We start from the raw sequence: 6000 nt of genomic DNA, 5'->3' as shown, positions 1-6000 counted from the left end.
TTCAAACTGTTTTCTCTTTCATTAGCATAATATTTTGGTTAGACATAATAACTCTTTATAAGCAGTTTAAGAAAGGCCTATATTTCTCTAAAACAAGCTAAGGAATCCTTCCCAGCTGTCACTCTCTCCAGATTTATTGTATAATGTGGTTAGAAATTGGATGAAGAATCCTTGTCTAGTCTTGCTGCTTCAGGAGACCAGGCACTGTGGTTTCCATCAGTAATGACAGAGCTAGTATCTTGACTCCATCTCTATCTCTAAAACTCAAATGAATGTAGTTGGGAAGATTTGAGAAACCCCTGATTAGATGGCAAATTTAAGATCTAATTATTTAGTGCTATAGGTAAACTTATCTTCCATGAGACTGTCCTATTCAGGTCTTAGCTTGAGTTTTGAGAAAATGTGTCAATCTTTAGGAAGGCTTTAGTTGATACTCTGCTTATTTCTTAGAGACCAGATCCTGCTCTTTAAAAAATATATCTTTATACTAATAACCTCATAAAAACATTTAAAGTGTCATGTTTTAATGTTGTATCAGAGGACATTGTTAGCTAGTTTAATGAGTTCTGGAAAATTTGTAAGGAAGTAGCTGGCTATTCATAAAAGAGTAGGGTCAGTCCTCAAGGAATAACATTAATATAATATAATGATCTTTCTATGTGATAATATGGCCTTTATAAAAAGGCTGGTATATATGTGATGTATTTTTGTATAAACAACCATGTGCAGTTGTATACTTTGATTCTAAGTAGAGCATTTCATCATAACAGTCCACACACACACTTTGCTGCATAATAGCCTCAGATTCCAGTGTCTAACAAAGTCCCCGAATACCTGGATTTTATTTTATAAATGACTGAGACACAGTTTTTTGGGTTTTTTGTTAAGATTTCAAATGTGAACTGTAAGCTGAATGCTGTGTGCTTCTAAAATTCATATGCTGGAACCTAGTCCCGAATGTGATGGTATTTGGACTAAATTTTTAGGACATGTCTAGGTCATGAGAATGGAGCCCTCATGAATGAGATTAGTGACTTTATGAAAGAGACATGAGAGAGCTCCCTAATGCCTTCTGCCATCTGAGAACATAGTGGGAAAATAATCATTGTGGATGTGTAAAATAATTTTCTTTCCACCTTTCTAAGTTCTCCTGCTGAGGTACCAGTATAATCAACATGAGACAGCTTAACAGGAGAAAATGTCTAAGATTTATTCTGATGTACATTAGGGGATGCCGTAAAAATATGAGATGTAAGGAAGCTTTGGACTAGTGAGGATTGTAAGTCATCCTGGTGCTAAGGAGAGTGGCTGTGAGGTGTGGTTTGGGATTTCAAAGAACAGAAAGGGAATTCACAAGGAGATGCAAAGGCAAATGTTTGGTAAATAAGTGTTTGCTGGGGCATTCTTAAAAATGACTGAGCAAACGGGCCTTGCTAGGTTTCTCCCTGCTTATCATACACTAGTTCGTATTACACTAAAGTTATCTGTGATGATATCTCCCTTCCTAGAGGAGGTCACCCATCTAAATTCCTTAGGTCAAAGTTTTTTCTGAGCCTTTTGTTTCTTAAAAATAACCAGGTTAAAATAGTCAATATCCCCAAAGACATATTTTGAGGTGTCAAACTCTGCTTCCTGTCACCATCTGTGGCCCAAGAAGCAGGATTGTACCAGACACCGAATCTGCCAGATCCTTGGTCTTTGACCTCCCAGACTCCAGAACTGTGGACTAAGACAATGCCATTCTAAAAAATACCCACTACCATTAGACTGCCTTAAAGGGCAATGATTGTCATAAAAAAAATTCAGGAACTATGTATTATACTTTAGCAGGAAGCAAACATTCCTGCAGCAAGACTACTTGCTTTTTGAACTTTGAAACACAAGCTTTGGCTCTGCCCAGTTGGCTCAGTGGATAGAGCACCAACCCAGTGTGTGGACATCCCATATTTGATCCCCGGTCTGTGCATGTGTGAGAAGCAACCATCTACCTCTCTTCTCCTCCCTCTTGCCCTTCTCTCTGTCTTCCCCTGTCACAGCTAATGGCTCAGTTGGTCTGAGCATTGGCCTTAGGCACCGAGAATAGCTTGGCTGATTCCAGGATTGGCCCTGGACAGGGTTTGCCAGGTGGATCCCGGTCAGGGTGCATGCAAGAGTCTGTATCTCTATCTCCCCTTCTCTCACTTAATAAATAAATAAAGAAAGAAAGAAGGAAACACAAGCTTTGGGGGAGTTTTTGAGAAAGAATTATAGTTGAAGTTTGTTCTGCCATCTTCATACCTACCAGATCTCAGAAGACATTGAAATTGATAATTGTTGTCAGTCTTTTAAAATGAATGAGTAGACAAAATTTTAACTACTGTGTTGAATTTAAAATGGCTACAAATTATTTGCTACATCTCCTATCAAGGAACAGAAACTATTTCCTCATCTCTTGAATCTATACTGGCCCATGGCTTGCTTTGGACAATAGAATGTGGTGAAAATGAGGATGGTTAAATTTTGGATCTGGGCTACAAAGAAATTTTTCACATTCTAACTTACGCTTTTAGACCAGGGGTAGTCAACCTTTTTATACCTACCGCCCACTTTTGTATCTCTGTTAAAAGTAAAATTTTCTAACCGCCCACCGGTTCCACAGTAATGGTGATTTATAAAGTAGGGAAGTAACTTTACTTTATAAAATTTATAAAGCAGAGTTACAGCAAGTTAAAGCATATAATAATAATTACTTACCAAGTACTTTATGTCAGATTTTTGCTAAGTTTGGCAGAATAAATCTTTATAAAACAACTTACTATAGTTAAATCTATCTTTTTATTTATACTTTGGTTGCTCCGCTACCACCCACCATGAAAGCTGGAACACCCACTAGTGGGCGGTAGGGACCAGGTTGACTACCACTGTTTAGACTATGTACCATCCTGTAAATAAACCCCTGCTAACGTGCTGGGAGATAAGAAGCCGCATGGAGCAGAGGTAATCCATTACAGCTGGAGCCTCCTTGGCCAGCTGCCCTCCTGCTGTCCCTGCAGCTGACTCCAAATGCATGAAAAACGCCCGAGTGAACTAAGAGATAACAGAAAATCCATCCTGTAACTGAACTCAGCTCAGACTTAAACCCAGAGAAACATGAGCTTAAATAATGTTTGCTGTTTTAAAACATTAGCTTTTGGAGTGACTTTTTTTTTCACCAAAGACTAACTAAAATAACTTCCTTTGCAAAGGCTTCCTAGATTACAATGCTATTATTGTTCATTTGGATGGTATTTTGACATACCTCATAAATTAGTTCAGGATGTCATCCAGATAGGGAAGTTTTGCAGGCAACTTAACGCCATCTGCATAGAACCTAGAGATTTTTGTTGATAATTGATTTGCCTTTCCCTTGTTAAAAGTTTTGTTATTGGTTCTATCTACCTAATTTTTCTCATCGACTGTGTACATCGATAATCTGATGGCACCTAATTTAGGTAACTGACCAATGCCTGCGGTGTCATCCCATCAGAAGTAGTGAGTGGTGTAAAGCTGTCGTGAGTTCTGCTTCAACACTGCTCTCCCTGTTTCCACCAGCAAGACTGTTGTTACTACTGATAAACTTAACATGGTAACCCAGTGACCACATCACTCTTTACTATATATGCAATCAATGTTTATATTAGTACTAGATTCTAACTTGCTCAGGCTGAATTTCAGGAGACCACTCATCAAAAAAAAAAAAAAAGTTCAATATAAAGTTACTGGCCCATGTAATTTCTTCATGTAACTTTAAAATTGGATGAAGGTAGCCCAGTTGATTATTGTCCTGATATGCCAAGGTTGCAGGTTCGATTCCAGTGAATGTATGAATAAGTGAAACAACAAATTGATGCTGCATTTCCTCTCTCTCTAAAATCAATAACAAAAAAATATTTTTAAATAAAACTGGATGAGCATGCCTTGTTCACATTTCACTATATATCAATTCCACTCAACATTCCAAACTTGAGGAACATTATGTAATTTTTTTCTGATTTCACAGATATCAAGCTGTTTTAGATGTTCAAAATCCATGTTCTTATTTCATCCATCTTTTCTCTCACCCATCATAACCCTAAACTTCATACAATGTCCTTTTTAAGGCCAACAGTGAGGCTGGTTTCAGTTAATCAGAATGTAAAATGAGCTTCTTCAAATCCCTTTGAACAGTTGGAATAACACTAATATTTTGACAACTCTAAAGGGTACAATTTAGGAAATTGACCTCAGAACCTTTTTGTTACCTCTCTATTGTTAACAATACCTACTCTAAGAAATTATTCCATAGAGTTCTTTCTCTTTATCATTAAAGCATCACCATGTTGATAAAGGTGAGGAAAACTGAGGTGGTTTTGAGAATGTGGGTCTGTGAACGTTGCTGTTAGATATTACTTCTGTATTTATTTTAAAATTGTAAGTAGTGGACATAAAGCATCTATAAATAGGGTAGAAAAATCATTGGCAGCAAATGCTTCTCCATGGAAAAGAATGTATCATTCAGACAAGAACCAAACTGTCTTCTATCCACATGAGAGTTGCCTGAAATAGATAGACTTCTCAGGCTGGCATCACTTGCCTTTTTTTTTTTTAATAAATTTTTATTAATGTTAATGGGATGACATTAATAATTCAGGGTACATATATTCAAAGAAAACATGTCTAGGTTATCTTGTCATTAAATTATGTTGCATACCCCTCACCCAGAGTCAGATTGTCCTCCGTCACCCTCTATCTAGTTTTCTCTGTGCCCCTCCCCCTCCCCCTAACTCTCTCCCTCCCTCCCTCCTGCCTCCTCCCTCCCCCCACCCCTGGTAACCACCACTCTCTTGTCCATGTCTCTTAGTCTTATGCAGTGGATTTATTGTAATTTATTCTGTGTGTTTTTTCTCTGTTATGACTTCTCAGTAGAGACCTTCCCATTTTACATTGTCCTCTAGGTTTTAGTAGTGGTGTCCTTTCTCCCAGCTCCTAACCATTCTTGGTCATGACTTTGTTTCTGCTTCATATATACCTCTCACATTGGGCTTCACCCAGCTCTATGCTAGGTGTGTTTGAGATTTGAAATGTACCCAATGCCCTAATGTGCATGAACCCTTGATTACATTTTAGTAAGCATATGTTTTTTGTCCCAGGTCCAATATTCTAGTGCTTATTCTATGATGTGGAGCTTTTCTTCATAAGTCTTTTTGTATAGCTCTTTCTGCATAAATTCTGTTCTATTCTGTGCCTTAGAGTCAGAATTGTTTATCAGTTTTCCAAAAGATACTGAAAAAATTCTAATGTAATTTCATTTGGAAACTAGACATTTTAAGTGATCCCAATACTTATAAGCTTCCTTAAGCTGTATCCTTGATCACATTACCTGTCCTTGTTGCCCAAAGTCGCTCTTAATCTAAATAGATTCTTTGGAATCAGGACAAGGTTACATGGCTTGCCTACAAAATTATTGATTCTACTTGTATATTCCTGCTCTTGTGACCAGAATCAATCAAATTATGATAAAGTTCTCTTAAATACATAAGCTTTAAGATTATTCCTTCTTACTCTTTCTGGGCATTATAGTTTGGATAACCTCCACACCCTTCCCACCGCTTACCATGATTATCCTGTGCCACAGATGAACTTAGTCGGATTTGAAGTCTAAAGAATGCACCTAAGTATTTCCATCTGAAATATTTCAGTTACTGTTAAATTGTAACTTAGTTCACTCTCTAGCATCTGATTTAGTTTGACTTTATTTTTCATGATTTGTTATCAAGGCCTATTTTTTATTAGTGACTATTTCTTATTTAAATTTTATAATAGTACATTAACATACTATAAAGTGATTTTTTTGTTTGATTCTATGTATTTGATAGAATACGTGTTTTAAATATATTTTAAAATTATTTATTGATTTTGCAGAAAAGAGGGGGCAAAGAGAAGTAAAAACTCACAGTTGTTTACTTTAGTTGTTCTTTGATTATTTGTTGTATGTGCCTTGAC

Source organism: Saccopteryx bilineata, chromosome 6 (genome assembly GCF_036850765.1).
Source record: "Saccopteryx bilineata isolate mSacBil1 chromosome 6, mSacBil1_pri_phased_curated, whole genome shotgun sequence".
In the NCBI taxonomy this organism is placed as follows: domain Eukaryota; kingdom Metazoa; phylum Chordata; class Mammalia; order Chiroptera; family Emballonuridae; genus Saccopteryx; species Saccopteryx bilineata.
Note: the sequence above shows the minus strand (reverse complement) of the source record.